Source organism: Petaurus breviceps, unplaced genomic scaffold (genome assembly GCF_028583685.1).
Source record: "Petaurus breviceps papuanus isolate PSGF00001 unplaced genomic scaffold, PetGlider_PUasm1.0 90919, whole genome shotgun sequence".
Taxonomy (NCBI): domain Eukaryota; kingdom Metazoa; phylum Chordata; class Mammalia; order Diprotodontia; family Petauridae; genus Petaurus; species Petaurus breviceps.
In genome coordinates, this window is record NW_027187378.1 from 12,938,332 (window position 1) to 12,961,277 (window position 22,946).

The 22,946-nt window shown below is 39.1% G+C and overlaps 1 protein-coding gene across 3 annotated transcripts in view; it reads left to right on the plus strand.

The window, feature by feature from the left end:
* Positions 1-22,946, plus strand: part of RIN2 (Ras and Rab interactor 2) — a 232,301-nt gene that overhangs the window by 122,725 nt on the left and 86,630 nt on the right. The window lies entirely within an intron of this gene.

Sequence of the window (22,946 nt, forward strand, 5' to 3'; positions counted from 1 at the left end):
AAGAATTGTGCAAGGTGGATTTTTTTTAAAACTTAAGATGCTCATTTAGTCATTTCTGACCAGGAGTTCATTTCTAGGAGAAATCTGTCATTAGTAGGTCTTGGCAATAACCTAATAATACCATCCCATTAGAAAGCAATTCAGAAAGCTGTGGCTTGTGTTTTAATAATAATTGTTCTTTATTATCTTTGTCATCTTTGCTGAGAAAAAGAATCTGTCTTTAGTTATTATGCCTATCCTACATCTTACAATGCTTTGATGTCTCCTTTAGGTACTCATATAGCCCTTTAGAGTTCACAGAGTTCTTTGCATGCATTATGTTATTACAGTCTAAGAACATCCCTGTCAGGTAGACACTATTATTTCTACAATTTATAGGTCAGGAAATGGAGTCTCAAAGCGGTTAAGTGATTAAGTGACATTATTTGGTCTTAAGAAACCCAGAATGTTACAGATTTTTTCTTTTATTTAGTTTATTTCAAATCTAATCTTCACACCATTGCTAGGAAATAGGTAAAATGGAGGCATAGCACAGTAAGGACAACCAAGTTGATCGAGTATCATGTCAGAGAGTAGCCCCCAGTTCTCGTGACCTGTCTTCCAGTTCTCTGCATTGCTCACTTGGCCAAAGATGTGTTCTTTGACTGTTAACACAACCAGGATCTTGCAGTAAACCAAGGTCCCTAAATTAACCCTGAAGATTAACACAGGGATTTTACCAGTCAGTTACCAATTTGTACTGCACAGAGAGTGAATCTTTCTTTAAAAAAAGACATAAAATATACTTTATTGCTGACACACTATCACTGTGCATGTGACTCTATTTACAAAGATGAAGTTAATTGCTTTCTTAAAGTTAACTACACCAATGTGAACTCACCATTTAATCCTTAAAGAGTAAGTAGCTTTTATTCTTGGGTAATGGTTCCCAAAGTGTGGTCCAAGACCTCTAGAGGTCCACAAGTCCTTTTCAAGGAGTCAGTGAGGTCAAAGTTATTTTCACAATAATAATAATAATAATGTCTAATACAACAAATATTTATATAGTATAAACCACATAAATAAAAGCTCTTAAGGGGATACTTAATTTTCAAGAGTATAAAATGGTCTGAGGCCACAGTTCTGGTTCAAACACCCATAAGTGAAAAATTGTAGTTGTTGCTAAAATGTTTTGTTACAAAAGAAAAATCATGTTATAGAACAGAGATCTAAAATTGACCTATAGAGCCCATGCCCATCTACCAGCAACACATACAATTTGAACCATATTAAAATGTAATTTGGAACTGTTTACTAAAATAAATTAAAATATAACAAAACACAGATAAGTGTTAAATTGTAGTTTTCAATATCAGTTTTGTGGCTTTCAGATTGATACCCCTATTCTAGAATAGCTGGGCCCTTTGTCAAAAGTGAATTTTTTAGTATTATAATATTTTAATGCTTCTTCTACCTATCATGTTATGCGAATGTACTTCGATAAACTAATGATACCAGTGTATAAAATGTTTTCAGTTACATTTTTGATTCAAGGATGAATTAATTACATAAGCTTTTTAATTATCTGTGTCATTTATATACACAGCCCTTGTCATTTATCTCCTGCTTTAAACAAAACATTAGCCAGTAAGGGTTTGTGGATATTGTGTATTTCTGAAATCCAAAGATGATCATTTGAACCTTTACCTATAAAATATTTTTTTTCCCCATGCTTCTATCAAGGGCTATAAGGATTGATTTATGACCCAACTTCTCCCCTTCCGCACCTCCCTAAGGGAGTTGAAAGAATAAAGGTACATAAAGGGCCAGGATTATGGAGATCCTAATACCTTCCCTTGGATAACTGACTGAAGTTATTGTTCAGGTAGAATAATACATGAAAAACTTTAAAATAGATGTGTACAATCTTACCCACTGACCATTAGTTTCCTCAACAAATTATAAGAAAAACTCTTTCATTCCCCGAAAAGGGGTGGAGGAGATATCTACTTGAGACTAAAGAGTAGTTAGAGATAGGACTGGAAGGGGGAGTTGGGGCCATATTGTACAAGAATTTAAATGCCAGGCTAAGGAAGTTGGGTTTCATCATATAAGCAATAGGGAAATATTTGCATGTTTTTGTAATATAAGTCTTTGGGACTTAATTAGAAATTGTAGTTGTGTATGATATTGTCATGAAAGAAGTTTCATAAGAAAATAGAGTGTCCAGGGTGGGAAAAGACTTAGGAACCATCAGCTAAAATGAGTAGCATGCAAGAGTCATGAAACCAAGGGGTCACCTCTAACTTTAACTTTCCTTTACCTCCCCCTTCCCACCAACACACCAAGTCCTTTCAGTTCTTCCTTAGAAATGTCTTTGGCATCTTTCCATTTTCATTGCCACCTCTATAGTTTTAACCCATAATCCTCCCAACCTTTTCCTTGACTTTCTGGACTTTAAAACTGTGCCTTCTCTACTGAGTGTTTATCCTGGAACTTCCCTAGGATTCCCTAAACTAATTAGGGTTAGGTCCTTGTGACCTGCTCATTCTGGAATATTCCTCTAATAGACTTTCCCTCCTCATATCAGTGAATTCTTCCTGGAGGCTCCCTTTTACAGAGGAGCCCAGACCAACCTGCCTTCATTCTCCTTTGGCCCAGTTCCTGACTTTCTAGACTTCAAAATTGTGCCTCATGTTGGGTGCCTTCTGCCTTCCTCCCTCTTTTTCCTCCTTGCCCTTTTCAGCTTTCTTTTGTATGTTACCTTCCCCTATCAGAATATAAGCTCCTTGAGGGCAGGGACTATCTTTTTTCTTGCATTCACATCCTCAGTGTCTGGCACATAATAAGTGCTTGTTGAAATGCTTATTTCCTTCCTTCCTTCCTTCCTTCCTTCCTTCCTTCCTTCCTTCCTTCCTCATCTCTGTATTATTACAATAACTTCCTAACTGGTCTCCCCCCTCTACCCTTTTACAATTCTAGTCTATCCTTCACAGTACTGTAGATTAATTTTCTTAAAACATTGTTTTGATCATGTGACTCCTACTAAAAATTTGAAATGTTCCCTACTGCCCTATTGTGTACATAAAAGCATCTGATTCTGACTTTCAACATCCTCCAAACTCTGGCCCTAAATTGCCTTTATAAGCTTATGTTCTAATATTTTCCTACAGGACCCTGCTGCTCCACCAAAATTTCTCTCCTGGTCTATTCAGCATCACCCCTCATCTCTACCTACTGAAATCATACCAATCCCATTTAACTCAGTCAATAAAAGGTCTATAAACATTTATTAAGGACCAATCATTGTGTGTCAGGCATTGTTCTAGGCTAGGCACTGGGGATACAAAAACAGAAAGAAAAAAAAAGACAGTGACTGCCTTCAAGGAGCATACAACCCAGTAGGGGAAGACTACATAAAAGGAAGCTAGAAAGCAGGGGCCAGGGTGGGGGAAGGGGGATGGGTTATTGGAGAAAGGAGAAAGCACCCAGTACAAGAGAGTATGATAGAGAAGTCTGTAGGAGTGCAGCCTGATGGGAAATAAAGAGATGGCTGGTCTGGATGTCCTCCTTTAATGGAGATTCTGGGAGCTTCATGGAGGAAAGATGGACAAATTCAAAGAAGTGAAACTGGGCAGGAAGTGAAATTCAGTCCTATCTTTTTCAATGAAATATTTTTGATCATACTAATTATATCCTATCTCCTTCCTCTGAACTTCTGCTAACACATATTGATAGACTTTACCAGCTATGTGTAATATATGATTACAATCTTAAAAACAAATTATAAAATAACTAAATTTAAAAAATATAAAAAAACTTGTTTTGACACACCAAACACTCACCTCCCTCACAATGTACAACTCCCCAAATTAACTGAGTAAAACAACATAAAGCAATCATTCCAACTGAAAGAATACATTCAACCTTATAGTTTAGTTACAGCTCATAATATATGATGCCTTATGTGAGACACCTACCCAGTGTATACATATATTTTTCATTCAGCAAACATTGGTTAATCATCTATTGTGAGCAAGAATAGAAGGTTGAGATAAGACATTATCCTGAATCTTATGAGACTCAACATTATAGTCTTATACAATGTTTTATGTTCCATCTTGTAAAAGATAGGACATGGGGCAGCTAGGTGGCAGAGTGAATAGAGAGCACCGACCCTGGAGTCAGGAGGACCTGAGTTCAAATCCGGCCTCAGACACTTGACACACTTACTAGCTGTGTGACTTTGGCCAAGTCACTTAACCCCAATTGCTCTCCAAAAAAGCAAAAAAAAAAAAGATAGGACATCACAGTGATATTGTAAATTCCTTCATAAAGCATGTGTGAGCATGAACACACCTCCCTTTTTACAGGAAAAAAATTACTAAACTATAAGGTTGAATGTATTCTTTCAGTTGGAATGATTGCTTTATGTTGTTTTACAGTTAATTTGGGGAGTTGTACATTGTGAGGGAGGTGAGTGTTTGGTGTGTCAAAACAAAAGTTTTTTTTTAAATTTTATAATTTGTTTTTTTAATTTATTTATTTTATAATTTGTTTTTAAGATTGTAAGCTCCTGTAGGGCAGGAGTTATTTTCTTTATTTCTTTATATCTCCCACAAATCCCATCCAGTGGCTTTTGCAATAAATATTCATTGAATGAATGAGTGGATGAATGTTGTTGGTTCACACTTCATACTTAAAGAGGACCAAAGTGACATCACGATTCTGGGGTCCAGGTATAGTGTGTCCACAGCTGTGATTGTTTAGTCCAGGATGACCTCAGAAGACTCTACCACAGTCAGGCACAGAGAGTCCACTTGAACATTGGGGATGGAGATGTCTCTCAATTTACACATCTCACATTTCCTTTGTGCCACTGCGATTCGATTTTTCTTAGCAGAGTGAATGAATGATGAATGAATGAATGAATAAGAGTAAGAACAGGGAGGAGGTTGTGAGAAGAGGTACAAAAGCTCATCCAGGCCTTTTTCACAAACTAGAAAGCATCTCAGTGAATAAAGGAAGAGCAGTGACATTTGTTACCTACAAGGGACTCTTCATGCATTTAAATCAGCTCAGTGGCAGAATGATTAAGTGCTTTTCAACTAGAGCTAAGCTTGCTAAATAGCATGAAATGGTATTGATATTCTTCATTGGGGACTGGTTTGTACTCTGAAGCTCCTTTACTGTGCAGAAAAGTTTTACTTCTTCTGAATGGATGTCTGCGTGTGCTAGAATTCAGTGGTCAAAATGGAGGATTTGGGCCTCACTAAATAAATGATAAAATAAATGGGGGAAAGAACCTAGGACTCTAGGGTATGACTTTTGATGGAAAGAAGAAACCTTTGGATTTGTTACAATAAGGGAACCCTAAATCTAGTTAGTGGAAATCAGGGAATCCCTGGAATAATGTGCTATGGCCCAGTCTCATCACAGGAAAGTTGCAACAGAAGTCACGAACAGCTATTTAAAGTGAAGTGGATGAAAGATCATTTTCTGAGCCAGAAAAAGCAGTAGGGGACAGATGCATGGAAGAACCAGGATGAAGAACTTAAAAGTTGGCTCAACACGCTTCTTGTGGCTGGGCATATCCCAAGAACTGTGGGTTGGATTTTGGCTGCAGATGGAAAAATTCTTAATTGTATGAACCTGGACAAATTTATCTTAGAATGAATAGCATCAGAATTTAAAATCTGTAAAAGAGTCCTTGGAAATCATCCAGTCTGACCCACCTCCTGTTGCAGGTGAGGAAACAGCACCAAATCCACTGAACAGATAAGTTTAAATTTACAAAATTGGTTTCTGACTTGATATTTTTAATAGTGATAAATTTACATTGTTCTAGTATAGGTTGTCTCTTTTTTTCCTCCCAGTCTGTACTTCTGATTTAATTGGTATTGGGAATTCCCAGCGTAGAAACTCCCCACACTGATTCAGACTGACAACTCATATGTAACTTACAGTAGTGTAAGAGAATTTCCTGGACCACACTGATTGTCACATTGGACCATGGTTACGCTGTTGGTATGTTTCAGAGATAGGACATGAACACAAGAAACTTTATCCTCAAAGTCATCTTGTCTCTTGTCTTTCTGTTATCAAATCCTTTATTCTTAAAAGGTATTTGCTATGAAAGATTACTTCCAAGGAGAAGGACTGTTCACCAACTACACCAACACTAAAGGATAGGGTTCTTTGTTTGTTTGGTTTGGTTTTGATAACTTGTATATGTTCTTGGCTTTCACTTCCCTCTTCCATCCTGGAGAGCTGGGCGGTCTTTTTATTTTTTTTATTTTTTGCCTTTTGGAGGGCAATTTGGGGTTAAGTAACTTGCCCAAGGTTACACGGCTAGTATTTTTGTGTGGGTGTTAAGTATCTCAGGCCAGAACCGAACTCGGGTCCTCCGGACTCCAGGGCCAGCGCTTTACTCACTGCGCCACCTAGCTGCCCCCGAGCTGGGCAGTCTTATGGACTCTGATTAGAACTCATTTCCTTTTATGTTACCCAAATAGTTGACTTCAATCTGATGAGAAAGAAAGTATGCCTTTATTGCCCCCAAGAAAGCCGTCCTCTGCCTCACAACTGTCTTGTCTGTTGGGAAATTTCTGAACTTCATAGTATCATAAATAAAACAGGGTCATTTGAGGATCTGGTTAGGCAGCTGCAATAGCTTCTCAGTTTGGTAGCTGTTCTGATTGTTATCCGATGCTGAGATAACAAAGAGCACCACCATTTGGTTAAAAGGTTAATTATGCTTCAGTTACATCATGGGGCTGCTAGTGGGGTACAGTGGATAGAACATCAAGCCTGGAATTAGGAGAATTTCACGAGTTCAAATCAGGCCTGAGACACTGAATAGCTAAGTGACCCTGGGCAAGTCACATAACCCTGTTTGCCTCAGTTTCTTCATCTGTAAAATGAACTGGAGAAAGCAATGGCCAATCACTTTAGTATCTTTGCCAAGAAAACACCAAAAGAGGGTCAAACAACTCAACAACTAAATCTTGAAAATATTTCCTAGTCTGATAAAGAACATGGACCTACCAGCCAATAAATGACAATGTAATTTTATAAGGTCAGCAAATTGGTGGTGGGTGGGGTAATAATATACTTTATAGCCTTTAGATCTTTTAAACAGTAAATCACTTCAAGATCTTTAAAATGTGATCCAAATTATAAAAATTCAGGAAGTCATTTGTAGATGAAGAAGTATCCCTGTATGAATGAATGCCAGTTTCAGTCCATTTGTTTATATTAGACCTAAGTAGTCCCTAAAACTTGTTTGGAGCTCTTCAAGTTTTTCTTTGAATAAGAATTAATTTCATTGTATGTATAGTTAACTCTCAACTACTCAGGCTACCGGGGAACAGACATAAAGAAGGGATTGAAATTCATAGGTAATATGAAAGGCTTATCTTTACTAACAGCTTCTCCTTCTTTCCCTAGGAAATCTTTACCCAGAGACGCTAAGGAGTAAAAGGGATTTGTTTGATTTTCATTTCTTTTTATTTCCTTTGTAGAAACTCTGAGCAATGCTCCAAAGAGTACCGCCAAAAGAGCATACAGCTAAAGAATTCCTAGTTGGACGGGCCTTTAGACATCACCTAATGTAACTTTCCACCGTAGGCAGGTATTCTTCCTGACATCTAGTCATCTACCTTCCAAAATATTTTTCTTCATAAGAAACTGTACTCTAATTTTGGAAACCTCAAATTATTACATTCTTCTGATGCTTGAGCCAAGAGCTGCCTCTGTTTAAATTTTGCCCATTTCTCCAAGTTCTGCCCTCTGAACAACATAAAATGTCTGATCCCTTTTCCACATGGCGTGCCTAAAAATATTTAAAGACAAGAGGCAGCTAGGTGGTGGTGTATTTAGAGTGTTGGAATTGGAGTCAGGAAGACCCAAGTTTAGATCCTCCCTCTAGCACATACTACTAGCTGTGTGACCCTGGGCACTTAACTTTTTCACACTGTTTCCTCATTTGTAAAATAGTGGTAGGAATAGCACCTACCTCACAGGGCTGTTGATCAAATGAGATAATACATATGGGGGGGATATATTTCATATACATATATTTGTATGTGTGTGTATATATATATATACATATATATTTAATGACAGTCACCATCACAACTCCCTTAAGTCTTCTTTGTGGTCAGTTCTTTCAGCATTTTATTAAATGGAATGGCACTCTACTCCCCCTAGTCACTCCTTTTGGATGATATCTGGTTTACCAATGTTATTTTGAAAATAAAATATCCATAGTATTCATAGATCAGCACCATAAATGTTAGTCTGGTACCTTAATTTTTCAGCTGATCAAGCTGCCACTCAGAGAAATTAAGTGACTTGTCCAAGGTTACACATTGGCAGCAGAACCAAGATATGAACACAGTCTTCTAATTTCATGTACAGTGAAGTGAATTCTTAGTCAAAGAAAATCTTGAAAATTTCCAAGCAAGTTTTAGGAACTATTTAGGGCTGATAGAAACAAATGGACTTAATTCAGTATTCCTATGTTAGGTGCTTCGTCTTCTATAAAGTCCAGCCTTCTCTCCACTGTAACATGCTGACTCTCATTGGCAAAAAGTTAATTAATAGTAATAACAGCCCACTTGGACTCTTGCCTTCCTTGTTCTAGATTCTAAGCCTTGGAAACTACATTTGCATTAGCTTTGCTGGAAGATTGCTTGGCTCCTAAGTAACTATAACATAATTGAATTAGTGATCTAAAAAGGGTTTTGATTTTTTTATATCTTGAAATATAAAGCTAAAAGTTCCAAGTGATTTCATATGTAACAGCAGATATTTTGCCTCTTTCAGGTATTTTTGATGGCTTTTTTCCCCCAAGTAAACTTTTGATTGTATTTTCAAGGTATCATACAGCTAGAAGAGATCTTAAAGGTTGTGTAGTTTAATTCCCTCATTATACAGATGAATATACTGAGGCATTTGGGCCAGTAGGTGGTGCAGTGGAGAAAGCACTGGGCCTAGAGGCAGGAAGCCCTGAGTTCAAATCCAACCTCAAAAATTGTGTGATCCTGGGCAAGTCACTGAACCCTGTTTGCCTAGGGTTTCCTCATCAGTAAAATGAGCTCGAGAAGGAAATGGCAAATCACTCCAGTATCTTTGCCAAGAACACCCCAAATGGGGTCATGAGGAGTTAGATGCAACTGAAATGACTAAACAGCAACAAACTAAGGTTTAGGCTAAGTAATTTGTCCAAGGTCACAGAGCTTTTTAGTAGCAGAACCAAAACAAGAACCCAGGTCTCTGGTCATTGCCTCACTGATGTTCAGTCAGCAGTCATTTATTAAGTGCTATCTCCCTAGTCCTTAGCACAGAGCTCTGTATACAGTATTTAATAAATGCTTATTTCATTGAATGGGATTGTGGTAACTTAATATCTCTTTTTGCCATTGCTCTAAACTTGTCAAGCATTGGCCATATGTTCAGAACTCAGATGTATAGGAATGCCTGATGATTGGCAAACAACTTTCAGTACCTTTTCCAAAAAAAAAAAGATGTCATAATATTTTGGTAGTGTATGCTAGCCTGTCTTTATTTCCACTCTGTTATAGAATGTGTTATAAGCAAAGACTTTGTAGTGTAGAATTTCTTCAGTCATTTCAATTGTGTCCAACTCTTTGTGACCCCATTTATAGTTTTCTTGGCAAAGATACTGGAGTGGTTTGCCATTTCCTTTTCTAGTTCATTTTACAGATGAGGCAACTGAGGCAGACAGGGTTAAGTGACTTGCCCATGGTCACATAGCTAGTCTGAGGTCAGATTTGAACTTTCAAAGATGATTCTTCCCTACTCTAGGCCCAGTGTATAGGAAATAATTTGGTTTAATTGGAATTTAGAATGTTTAGATGGAAAGAATATGAGATAAGCCTGAAAAGGTATTGTGGTACCTGGATTTAGGAGGCCTTGAAAGCCAGGCAAAGGATGCAGTGAATTTTACACAGTGGTCAATAGGAAATCATTGAAAAAATTGTTTTCCCAATCAGAGCAGTAATATGATCGTAGATCTATATTTAAGAAAATGGATTGGAGAGGGGAGAGATTAGTGGTTAGGAGACCTGCAAAGAAGCTGTTGCAGGAATACACAAATGAGATGAGATCATGTTTGTTAAGTGCTTTGAAAAATCCTAAAGTGCTGTATAAATGTTAACTACAACTATGATTGATGATGATGATGATGTCTGTGTCAGTTTTATTGAAGACTTCTTATGCTGGTGGCAGTGGGAATTTTTGAGTGTAGGTCTAAGATTCTTAGATACTAGGATTGGAATGGTTCCCATTCCTCTTGTAAGTGCACACATTTCTCTATGCTTGCAAAAATATCCACTGTGTCAGAGTACAGAAAGAAGTTAGAGACCATCTGCTTTGAATACTTTTCTGTCTGTTTGCTTGTATATTGGTGCCTATCTAAAACATGGCAGTTGTACAGTGCCATGCATGATGGTAGCCTCACTAGCATTCAGCTTTGTTTTCTCCTTAGACAGTCACACCATCACAAAATAAAACTCAGCTAGATGGAGATAATTCATTGTTACCACTGACAGACCTCTGTTGGGTACATGCTTAATGGAAAAAAAAAAAAGTTTCCTGACAGTGAGAGTGATCCACAAGTAGAATGGACTGCCTTTCATTTGAGGTCTCCAAACAAAGACTGAATGACTGTTGTTGGGGATAGTGAGGGATACCATGGAAGGAAATCTTAGGGACAGGTTGCTCTCGGTAGCCTTCGAGGTCCCTTCCACTTCTGAGAGTTTTTGATTCAGTGACACAGTGTATGGGAAGGAGTCTGCTATATTCTGGATTGAAATGATTCCTTCCCTTAGGAGGCCTTATGTTATAGTCATGGAGAAAGGATATATATGTGTGTGTATATATACATATTATATTTATTTCTATGTATGTATATATATATATACACATGCATACATACATATATACATACACACATATACATGTATATCATATATATTTTGGGGGAAAGTCAATAACAAATATAGCACTAGTAGTGTTATGTTATAGGTAGTCATAGGAGGAAGTCATTACCCAAGTCTGAGCAGAGGTAGGAAATGAGTGAAGGAAAGAGGGCTTGGAGCTGGGTCTTAAAAAGGGTGAGATCAAAGAAACTCCTTTCAACTTAGGAAGGAAAGCTTCTTCAACTCTGCCTATATTCTCCAGATCTCCAGGGATTTCCTATCTCCATCAGGCATACCATCTATGCCCACTCTTCCCTGCGTAGAAAAACTAAGTCATTGACAGAAGTTATAAATCAGTAACAATTTATGGAGTACCCATTATGTGCTCAGCACTGTGCCAGCACAGTGTAGAATAGAGAAGTCATATAATACAGGATACCTAATCTCAAAAATCTTAGAGTCTAGGGGAAAATCAAACCAATGCATGAAATAGAAGACAGAAGACTATAAGCATGTACTACATTATGTGGAAAATGGAACCGATAGGTACTAAAGGCTAAAGTGGCGCAGTGAATAGAACACCAGACCTGGAGTCAGGAATACCTAAGTTCAGATATGACCCCAGACACTTTAAAATCCTATCTAAGATTTCCAGAAGAGGAACGGGGCTCTTCTTTAGGGTTTTCAAACAAAAGCTGAATGACCACTTGTGAGGATTATGGGTAGAAGAAATGTTTATTAAGGTTGTATTAGATGACCTCTGTGTGCCCCTCATCCCAACTGGAGCACTGGGACCTGGCTAACTGTACAACTTAGGCAAGTCACAAAGACTTTCTGAGTTCATTGTCCTCCTCAGTAAAACTGTCATAACATACACCCCACCTACGTCATAAGGTCATTGTGAAGATCAAATAAAATATTGTATAGAAGGTACTTAGTCTCTGTAAAACATTCCATAAATGGATGCTGTTATTACTGTTATTACTCTGGCCATAAGGGCCAGCTCAGGGTTACAGATCTGGACCCCGCCCTCTTCTCTTTGAAGTGAACTGACTCACCAGTGGCAACTACAAGAACAACAACAACAATAATAGCTCACATATAGTGCTCTGAGGTTTACAGAGTGCTTTAAATACATTATCTAGTATGGAAAACATGGGCAACTTTCCAGGTAGAAAGCCCAGCTTCAGCTGTGTGGCCCAAAGAAGAGAAAAAAAGGTTTATGTTGGGTTATTATATGTTACATGATGGAGCATGAATGACTAGAGTGGAAGGGTCATTCTTTTATGAGTCAGAAGGTCTGGGTTCTTATCCTAATTCTGTCTGCTTAGAAAGCCATGTTACCTTGGGAAAGTCATATCATTCCTCTGAATCACAGCTTCCTCATCTGTAAGAGGAGGGGGTTAAGCCAGATAAGGTTTGAGATTCCTTTCAGCTCCAGATTTCCAGCTATCACACACACACACACACACACACACACACACACACACACACACACAACTTTAGATGACCTGGATAGGAAAGAAAAGCAATGGTCTATAGCAAAGCTAAGAAGCCAAGAAATTCTTCATTCTATTCCCATCTTCAATTCTCTTCCTATTAAATGGAAATAATACTTCACCAATCAGGTTATGAACATTAACTGGTTAATGTTGATCCAGTGCTTCCCTTTGTAAGCCTTTAGTGCCATTATGATTGTCTGATGCAATGTTATTTCAGTATGTCTTCTGATCTTTTTTTTCCTATTGTATATCCTCTCTTGAATGTTAGTTGACATATGAGACACACTAATCTACATCCTCAGAAGGTATGATGACACAATTGGTCAGAGATCTTGAATAAATGAGGGAAGTGAAATTACCACCCCACCCTTTGTCTACATGAAATCACCACTGGTCTCCTCATACCTATAGGAAAATTCAGAGACTTGAAGTATGTGACTCTTCTGCCCCCTAACTATTGTTTAAGGGTAATTAACAAATGACTAGTAGTGTTCATTTTTCAAAATTACATATGACTGTTAGCATCAAGGGCAAAAGAATAAAGAGAACCAGAATTTTATCCCCCTTTTGATGGGCTAACAACCTGGTTTTAAGTGGAAAATTATAGTTTACTGTCTTTTTGCCCAGAGAGTTCATAAACCTGCTCTTGCCTCCTCCATTCTTTATCTACTGTGTGACCCTCCAGTGATTCATTTATAAACTTGAGCGATACTTTATAAGGAAGACTCAGCATTCCCTAAGGGCTTTAAAATAGTCTTCCATCTCAGGCCATTTCTTCATTCATTCAACAAATATTTTTTATTTAGTTACTATGAGAAAAGCAATGTACTAAGAAGCCACAGTAGAGATATAAAGATGACCAAGAGAGGATCTCTGCTTATAAGGAGTTTACTGAGCTGTAGGGGTTGGGAGTGGGGATGAGTCATGTATGTAACTAAGAAAGATGATAATTTTAAAGATAGGAAATGGTAAATGTGTAAAGTTAAGGAGAAATAATTTTTGAGGGGCCAGGAAGATCAGAGAAGAATAAATAGAGGCAATATAATTTGGGCTGGGTCTTACAGATTCAGTTGAATGTCAGTAGAGAAGAAGGTAAAGAGAATTCCAGATGTCAGGCATGGCTGTTGCAGTTGTCTCTAAAGTACAGGTGGGGGCCTCCTTATCATCTCTGGCTTGACCCCAAAGGGGCAGGTGATTATTTAATAAGAAGGTGGGGAAAATGGATAGAATCTCACCCTTCCTCCAACAGCAGTAGTGACTGGTCTCCAAATATAACTACACTATCCCCTTCAACATTCCCCTACTGTGCCCACCCTCACAGCTGACCTGAGTCACTGCACCAGGCTTTGTCATCCCCTCAGGGCACTTATTACCTAATATAATCTGGACAGCTGAACAGCCAAATTTCCACACATCCAACCTTCCCCTACATACATACACACCCCCTACATGTAGGAGTGGAAAATGGGGGGTGACTGAGCTGTAAGACAGTGGCTGTTAAGTAAGCTGTATACACACATGCATACACATATTTGTTGTTCAGTCATTTAGTCATGTCCAACTCTTCATAACCACTTTTTGGGTTTTGGTTTTTTTTTTGGCAAAGATATTGAAGCAGTTTGCAATTTCCTTCTCCATCTCATTTTACAGATGAGGAAATCAAGGCAAGCAGGGTTAAGTGATTTGCCCAGGGTCACACAGCTAGTAAGTGTCTGAGACTGGATTTGAACTCAGGTCTTGCTTATTCTAGGCCTGGCATTCTATCTACTGTAGCACCTCACTGCCCACACACAGACATACACAGCTACAATTTTCATTTTTTAGTGAGGTGTGAGTAGCACAGGATGAGCAGGCATAACTTTTATGTTCATGTGGAGGATACTATCCATCATGCTGCTGAGAACCTTGGTTGAGAACCTTGGCCTTCTCTTTGATTTCTCACTTCCCTTCACCTTCCTATTCAGTTACTTGCCAGGTCTTTTTAGATTGTGCTTCTGCAACATTTCTCAAATTGGTCCCTTTCTTTTTGTTCACATAGATACCACTCTATTTTGGAGCCTCATCCATCACCTTTTATCTGAACTGTTGTAATAATCTCCTGTTTGGTCTCCCTGCCTCAAACCTTCCCTTTCCAATCTAGCTGTCAAAGTAATTTTCCCAAAGCTCAGATCTGACCATGTCACTTCCCTACTCTAATAAACTCCAAGGGTTTCCTATAGACTCTTGGATCAAAAATGATTTCATCTTTATTTCATCCTTTTGTAATTTAGTTTTGTGTCTTTTACAAACTACACAATTATCACTATCATAGTAAATGCAAAATTGGAGTTCATGCACAAAAATATTTATTGATGGGGTATATGATCAAAAAGTTGGGAGACCACTGACTTAGAGGATGGCATGATCCAAACATGGATGGATGGGTGGTTGGTTAGAGTGCTGGACCTGGGGTCATGAAGACCTGAGTTCAAGTTTTGCCTCAGATACTTCCTACTTCTGTCACCCTAGGCAAATCACTTAACCTCCATCTTAGTTTCTTCATCTATAAAATGTACATATTAATAGCACCTTCCTCCCAGGGTTATTTATGAGAATTAAATGAGTTATTATTTGTAAAACATTTTGTAAATCTGAAAGTGATATATAAATGCTAAGTATTATGAGCCATTATAAATGAAAGAATAAAATATCATTTATTAGGCAGTGTGTGCTGACCACTGCACTACATTCTGGGAATACAAATACAAAAAGATTCTATCCTCAAGGAGTTTACATTTCAATAGAGGAAGAATAAAGAATAGGAAGAAGAATAAAGGAGAATGGTGTTCAGGAAGAGATTTTAGTTGTTGTTCTTAAGTAGTTTCAGTAATGTACAATTCTTTATGACCTCATTTGGGATTTTCTTGGCAAAGATACCAGAGTGATTTGCTACTTCCTTCTCCGGTTCATTTTATAGATGAGGAAACTGAGTTCATTGGGGTTAAATGACTAGCCCAGGGTCACACAGTAAGTGTCTGAGGTAAGATTTGAACTCAGGAAGATGAGTCTTCCTGACTCCAAGGCCCAGCACTCTATCCCCTGCACCACCTAGAGTGGTGGCAATGTCAGGGTGAAGAAGGGGCCATATATGAGAGATGTTACAAAGATGAAATCAATAGGCCTTAGCAGCAGATTGAATATGGGAGGTGAAAGAATAATGGTGAGTCTACAGTGAAGCCTAGATTGTAAACCTGAGGGACTAGGAAAATAGTGTTGCCTGTTCTAGGGAAGGTGAGAGAAGAGAAGGTTTTAGTGGAAAGATAATGAGTTCTGTTTTGGACATACTGAGTTAATGGACATCCAGTTTGAGATGTCTGAAAAGCAATTGGAGATGAGAGATTGGAAGTCAGCAGAGAAATTAGATTATGATAGGTATATTTATTTGAAAATCATGGGGCATGGCCCCAGTGTATAAAGCACCTATGAAGTCAGCAAGTAAAGTAATGTAGAAGAAAAGAGGGCCAAGGCAAGAACTTTTTGGGACACTTCTATTAGAGGGTGTAATCTCAATGAGGATCCAGCAAAGAACAGAGAAGGAGCAGTCTTATAGGGTAGGAGGAGAACCAGAAGAATAGTATCCTGAAAACCTAGAAAGAAGAGAATATCAAGGAGGAAAGGGTGATCAAACATGTCCAAGGCTGCAGAGAGGTCGAGGAGAAAGAAGGATTGAGAAAAGGTGACTGGATTTTAGCATTGGTAACTGGAGAAACCTGCTTCAGTGGAATGATGAGGTCAGATTGTAAGGTGCTAAGAAGAGGGTGTGAAAAGGAAAATTGCAGGCACCTGTTACAGAAAGCCTCTTCAAGGAGGTTAGCCACAAAAAAGCAGAAGAGATTTAGGAGGATAATTATTGGGGATGAAAGGATTAAGTGAAGGTATTTTAAGGATGCAGGAGACCTGGGCATGTTTGGAGGCAGTAGGGAAGGAGCCAGTAGACAGGGAGAGATTGAAAAGAAGTGACAGGAGAGTATGGCAGAGAGGGCAGTCTGTTGGAGGAGATAGGGTGGAATGGGATCAATTGAATAGGGTTCTAGGGTGGGAAAGCTACCATAGGGGATGATGGATATTCCAGGGTGAGGAGGCCCCACGTCCTAAGCTAAGTTCCAGGGTGAGACTGAAACTGAGGAAAGATGGCAGAGTTTGGAAATTCCGAAGCAGAGCCCACAGAGGGATTTTGGAGATCAGGAGAGGTATTTAGGACTAAAGAATGGCAAATTTCTCAGTGTTCAAAACTGGAAGAGTAGCATATGTAGGCTGTAGGCCCGCTGAGCTTAACTTTGATTCCTAGAGGATTTCTGAAGTCTCTTATTAAAAGATTGGTTGTGAGCTTTCAGAAAAGGAAGTGATGATTACTAAGAGCTAGCAGGAATTCATCAAAATTAAGTCACATCAGGCTAACTCATTTCCTTCTTCTGACAGGGTTACTAGATTGGTCAGTCTCTCAGTGACATAGGTAGAGATTCCAGAGAAGCATTTAGCAGAATTTCTCTTGGTGTCTTATAAACAAGGTGAAATGATGTGGACTCAGAATCAGTTCAGTGAATAGCTTATAGAAGACTTGAGGTATGGGCTGGAGAGAGTGGGGGATGTTATAGTTATCTTCAAGTATTTTAAGAGGGACTAGTAAAGTAAACAAATGTTTGTTAAAGTCTTCTTATAAACCAGGCACTGTACTAAGCCCAGGGATACAAAGAAAGACCAAAAAGAAAAAAAAAGCAGTCCCTTCCCTCTGGATACTAACTTTCTAATGGGAGATACAACATGCAAACAATTATATGTGAACAAATTAATATAAATATAAATTAAATTTATATTATCAATATAGGCTAAATTTTAAAAATATCTGTATCTATACATACATACATATGTGTATATATGTACATATATACATACATATACACATACACACACACACATATATATATATAATATGTGTGTATGTATCTATCCTTAGCAGTCATCCAATTCAACATTTTCATATTACAGAAAAGGAAATAATCTTAGAGACGTTAAAGGACTTATCCAAGGACACAGAGTAAGGATTCATATTCACATCGAGCCACTCTTTAATTCAGATATTCTTTTTGGCCCCAGATAACAGAGAAAGTAGCTAAGTGATACAGTAGATAGAGCACCAGCCCTGGAGTCAAGAGGACGTGAGTTCAAATCTAACCCTAGACACTTACTAGCTGTGTGACCCTACGCAAATCCCTTAACCCTGTTTGCCTCAGTTTCCTCACCTATAAAATGAACTGGAGAAGGAAATGGCAAACTGCTCCAGTATCTTCACCAAGAAAACCCTACATGGGGTGGTGAAGAATGGGACACAACTGAAAATGAGTAAACAACAATAGAAGTTGCAGAGAAGTATGTTTAGGCTTGATTCCTAACAGTTAGATCTCTCTGAAAGTCAGATGGATTGCCTGAGCCAGCCAGGGGCTCTCCTTGCCTGGAGTTCTTTCAGCAGTGGCTGGGTGACCACTTGTGGGATAGTTTGTGGATAAGATACACATAATGAACTAGACAAACTTGATGGTCTTTTCCAACTCTGAGGGGCTTTCATTCTGTGATCCCATGTTCTAACCTCCAGCAAATGTCTAGATCAACAGAGGATGCCTCTGTTGAGCTTCAGAGGCTCTTATCACAAAAAAATGATCAATAATGGTTTCTACATTTGCTCCCCCATTTCTGAGTTTAATACTCAATAAGCATTTATTAATAGCTGCTTCTTGCCAGGTACTATTAAAAATGATCTAGAAGGGGGGGGTTTAGGGGGTTTTTTAATTCTGTTCTATGGATATAAACATTAATCCTAAACCTCATTTTTTTGTGTGTAATAATAAACCACTGAATTGGGAACCGCAGTTATAATCTCTGAATATGTCTTCATGCTCATTTGTTAGTTTAGCTGGAACATATATACTCTGCAGTGTTTGGCACATAGAAGATTACTTGATAAATGTTTATTGATTGAATGCACTGAAGGCAGCTTTTCAGCTGCTCCCCTTCCACCTGTGGACGATAATGTCGTCAGAGTCTGTCCAGGGATAAAAACTAGGGCAATTACCCCAGGCCCTGATAAACAGAAACTTCCCGTTAAACCATTAGTCTTGGCTCCTGGTCAAGCCTTAAACAGGGGACTCTTTGAAAGTCCTTGCACGCAGTTTGTCAAAACAGGAAGAAAAAGCCAAGAAATCAGAAAAGATTCAAGGCTCCAGGAAGAACTGATGCCGATGGGGAAAAGGAGGGAGGGCGTCAAGGAAAGTCAGTCCCCACAAAAGACTGAGCTGTGTGCCAGTGTTTCAGCACAGGGGCTCACGGTGTGGGGCTGTGCACCAGTGGTCATCCTGAAGGACTATCCTGGTGGTCTGTCGGTCAGTCTTTTGTGATACAGTAAAACCTGGATTAACTGGAACCCAAATAGTCTGAATCCTCCATTAACAAGAATTTGTTTTTTTGAGACAATAAGCTTAACCACCCACTTCCTCATTTCTCTTTTAGGAAACAAAGGGGAGAAAAGAGGCTCATTCTTGTAATAATTTTTAAAAAATTAATCAAGATTATCTTAATTCTGAGGCTTTAGGGTGGGGAATGCTACGAATAAATTATCATTTATTAAGTGCTTTCTGGGTGCCAAGATTGTGTTAAATACAGGATCCCATAAGCAAAAAATAGTCCCTGCCCTCAAAGAACTTACATCTAATGAAAACTACACATATAGGGGTGTGGTGGTTATAGAGGGACACTTTGGTCCAGAAAATTACAGAGATGGTGATTAGCCAGCTAAGTGGCTGGGCCCAGAGTAGGGAAGACTCATATTTGAAAGTTCAAATCTGACCTCAGACTAGCTATGTGACCTCGGGCAAGTCACTTTACCTTGTTTGCCTCAGTTCTTCATCTGTAAAATGAACTAGAGAAGGAAATGACAAACTACTCCAGTACCTCTGCCAAGAAAACCCCAAATGGGATCACAGAGTCAGATATAACTGGGGTTGGAGTGGGAGAACAAAAGACTGAACAAATCAAGATAAAGAAATATAAAGTGATTGTAATGAAAATCAGGGCTGCATATTTGGGTTTAGTTCAACTAGGGATTATTGAATACCAACTAGGCGTGTTACTTAGGTACTCTGTGGAGAAGACAGACCTCAAGACTTTATAATTTAGAAGAGAGAATAGGAATGATATTTAATATATGATGCAAGGTAAATTGTACTCTATCACCACAAATTGATGCCTGAATGTCCAGGTGACTCTTTCATAGCCAGCCTGAGACTGTTGGGCCTTCAGTCCCTAATCGCCTAACCCCCTCCTACCTTTCCAGTCTTCCTGCACTTTTTCCCCAGTTGCATGTTCTTCTATCCATTGACACCGGCCTCCTGGCTGTTCCGTGAAGGAAACACTCAACCTCTCAGTTCTGGGCATTTTCTCTGGCTGTCCCTCATACCTGGAACTTTCTCCCTCCTCTTCTTCACCTATTGACTTCCAACCAAAAACCCCATCTTTTACTGCAGGCCTTCTGCAACCTATCTTAATTCTAGCATCTTTCTTCTGTGCATCACTTCCTACTTATCCTGTATGTAGCTTGCTTGACCCACTTGTTTGCATGTTTTCTCCCCCATTGATTGTAAACTCCACGAGGGAGGGCAGGGACTGTCTCTTGACCCTCTTTATATCCCCAGAAATTAGCATAGTGCCTAGCACACAGTAGGAGCTTAATAAATGTTTATTGATTGATCGATTTCCTAGTTACTCCAGCATGATGTCTCCACAATGGCAGGGAACAAGGTAATCCTAATCTAGGCTGTCTGTAGCTGAACACAATCTTTCTTCTTCCCGGGAAGTGGGAAAGCTATGCCTTTGTTTCCCACTTTTAAACTGAACTTGACACTAGGAAAAGGTATTCCTCTTTTAGGAAAGAAGGCAGTTAACATCCCTTAGCCATAGACAAAGTGTCAGAAATATTTAACCTATTTTGTGTCACTCTTTGGAAATCTGCTGAAGCCTTCTCTGCATAATGTTTTTGAATGCATAAAACACATAGTATTGTAAAGGACACTAATCATATTGAAATACAGGTATCTAGTTATTCAGCTCTAACCTCTCTTCTGACTTTCATTCTCTCATCTCCAGCTGCCACTTGGACATCTCAAACTCTGTGTTCCATACACACCTTAAACTAAACTTTTCCAAAATTGAACTCATTATATCTTCCCCAAAACTCTTCTCTCTTCCTAATGTCCTTATTACTCTTGAGGACAGTACCATTATATCTAGGCTCACATGTCTGTTGTCATCCTCAGCACTTCATTCTCACACCCCATATCCAATCTGTTGCCAGGTCATGGACTCTCCCTTTGAGACATCTCTCTTGTATGCCTCTTCTCTCTTCGGATGCTGCCATCGCCTTGGGGCAGGCCCTCATCGCCTCATACCTGGACACTTACAGTAGCCTGCTGATTGGTCTCCCTGCTTCAAGTCTCTTCCCAATCCAGTCTGTCTTCCACTCACATGTCAGATTAGTCATCCTAGATTGCAGGTTTATATATGTCACTCCCTCCACATTCAATAAACTGCAGTGACGTCGTATTACCTTCAGTATCAAACAATAGATCTTCTTTTTGTTTTTTAAGGCCCTTCATAACCTGATTCCTTTCTACCTTTCCAGTTCTTACATCTTATTCCACTTACACTTGATCCAGTGATACTGGCCTCCTGGCTGTTCCAAGAACAAGACACTCCATCGTTAGGTTCTGGACATTTTCTCTGATACAGTCTCCCCAGGCCTGGAATGCTCTCCCACTTCATCTCCACCTCCTGGCTCCCCTGGCCTCCTTTAAGTCCCAACTAAAATTCCATCTTCTCTAGGAAACCTTTCCCAACCCCTCTTTTTTTTTTTACTTTTTCTTTTGGAGGGGGGAGGGCAGGGCAATTAGTATTAAGTGACTTGCCTATGGTCACATGGCTAGTAAGTGTTAAGTGTCTGAGGCCGGATTTGAACTCAGGTCCTCTTGACTCCAGGGCTGGTGCTATTCACTGTGCCACCTAGCCACCCCCTGCCTTCCCTCTTTTAATTATTTCCTATTTATCCTGTATATAGCTTGTTGTATTTTTTTTTTTTTTTTGCTTATTGTCTTCTTCATTAGACTGTGAGCTCTTTAAGCACAGGGACTATTTTTTACTTCTTTTTATCTCTCCAGAGCTTGGCATGATGCCAGAAATGTTGACTGACTGTCACCTCTTCCTAGAATATTTCTTTCTCTTCACCTCTGCTTCATGGCTTCTGTGGTTCCCTTAGGACTCAGCTAAAATTATTCTTCCTTCCAGAGGGTCCTTTCCCCTGCTACAGCCTTCCCTCAGAGATTATCTTCAATCTATCTTGCAGGTATCTTCCTTGTACATAGTTGTTTGCATGTGTCTCCCCCGTTAGATTTTAAGTTCCTTGAGGACAAGGACTGTGTCTCTTGCCTTTCTCTATATCTCAGTGCTTCATATAGTACTTGACACATAGTAGGCACTTAAAAAAGGCTCATTGGCTTAAAAAAAAAGTCAGTGTGCCCAAAGTTAAGAATCCCTGCTTTAAGTAAAAGTACTTGCAATTTATCAGAAGAGACTCAGATGTGGCCAGAGTTTCCCCATAGTGAAAAGTTACAAAATTACAGAGCTTTAAAATGATCAAGATGAATCATAAATTGGTTACTGGCAATATGTATGTTTGTATAATGGGTATATATAATGGGTTTGTATAATAATGGGTATGTTTTACTGTATTATCAGAAATGACACTTCTAAAAGGTGCTAATATGATGTCAAAGAAGAACCCTAGATTAGCAGAATCACTGTCATATGATATTGGAGCTGGGATGGAGCTGTAGCCTTTAGAACTCTAGAAGGTGGTGATGGTTTGGCTTTTATACTGTTATCTTTGGAGCTACCTTTCTGAGCACTTTCATCTCCCTTTGTGATTTCCTTTGGCAGGTTAGAAGTAAGTCCTCACTGGCATGCTTTACATATAGCATTGTTCTTTTCTATCACCTGTATACCTATGAAAATGCAATAATCGGGGCAGCCAGGTAGCACAGCAAGTAAGAGCACCGGCTCCCGCGTTGGGATGACCTGGAGATCGAATCGCGAGCTCAGACACTTAGCACCCACCCAGAAACACCTGGCTGTGTAACCTTGAGCAAGTTACTTAACCCCAATTGCTTAGGGGTGGCCAGGTGGTTCAGCGAGTAAGAGCACCGGCTCCAATGTTGGGATGACCTGGATCAAATCTGGGCTTAGATACTCAGCACCACACCCACAAGTAACTAGCCGTGTAACCTTGAGCAAGTTACTTAATCCCAATTGCTTAAAAAAAAAAAAGAAAGAAAATGCAATAATCTATCAAATCTCTCATCAGGACCATTATCAACTGATAGGGGAACAGGAAAGGGATGCCCTAGGACTGATAGTATAGAAGAGGTTATGAAAAAGGTGA